A 1,055-nucleotide genomic window follows, 5' to 3' on the forward strand; every position below is an offset into this window, starting at 1 on the left:
AGTTACTTTTCTCTTGTTCTTGAGACAAAATGCCCTACACCCAAAATTAAAGGGGCGAGGTTTATTTAGCTCACAATTTGTGAAGGTTTCAGTCATCGCTGGCTGGTTCCAAGGCAGGGAGCACATGGCAGAGGGCAACTGTTCGTGGCAAAGGAAGACAGCAAAAGCAAGCAAGGGGTGGGAGACACACCTCTTTCTGCCCCTTGGATTGTACTTTCTGCCCCTTACACTGGGATTAGGGCAGTGCCATCCAGTCAGTGGACTAATCCAGCAATCACCCACCCTTAATTCCAGCACTGAACTATGGATCGACCATGTAATCTAGATTTAGCCATGTCCAAAAAAGCCCCAAGACTGCACAAGTCTTTGGGGGACATCTGGACACAAATCATAGCATGCACTGATTCACTTAATTCTACTGTTTTGCATTTAGGATCGAACCCAGGACATTTTCATGAAGCAACACCCAGCTTTCTGCTTTTATTGTTATGCTTTTTCTTTTGTGACACAGCCTCACTTTCTCACTAAGTTCCTAAGTTCAAAAGTTTGAGCTATGATTGGACTTGAACTTGGGATCCTCCTGCTTCATTCTCCTGTACTGCTGACGTTATAGGCATGAGCCACTGTGCCCAGTTTAGGGGAGTAATTTTTACTTTGTGTTTCTACTGACATTTTTTGATTTGTCCCATCCCTATTATATATATATATATATTTTTTTTTTCTTTGACTCCCGTTTGATTTATTGTTCTCTTAGCTCTTACGTTCATACATTTGACTCTCATTTTCCTAGTTATATTATCCAATAGTATTGCTCCCATTCCAACATTCCAGTTTTAAATAAATTATATTAGTAGTGGTGAAAATAAGTGTGCTGGTGGTCCTTCATGTGCCATTTTTATTAGCTCCCCCAAATTAAGCCATTCTTTTTTGAAAGAAAAATCCAGTTCAGAGCTGGGGAGACAGCTCAGCAATCTAAGCATCTGCCTGGCAAGAGCAGAAACCTGGATTAAATCCCCAGTACCACATGCCACGCCAGCCCTGCGCTGTGCCAACCG

The 1,055-nt window shown here is 42.3% G+C and overlaps 1 protein-coding gene across 4 annotated transcripts in view; it reads left to right on the top strand.

Moving 5' to 3' along the window:
- Kcnk2 (potassium two pore domain channel subfamily K member 2) overlaps positions 1-1,055 on the top strand; it is a 149,029-nt gene that overhangs the window by 100,558 nt on the left and 47,416 nt on the right. The window lies entirely within an intron of this gene.

This window comes from Octodon degus, unplaced genomic scaffold, assembly GCF_000260255.1.
Source record: "Octodon degus isolate 3935 unplaced genomic scaffold, OctDeg1.0 scaffold00017, whole genome shotgun sequence".
Lineage (NCBI taxonomy): Eukaryota > Metazoa > Chordata > Mammalia > Rodentia > Octodontidae > Octodon > Octodon degus.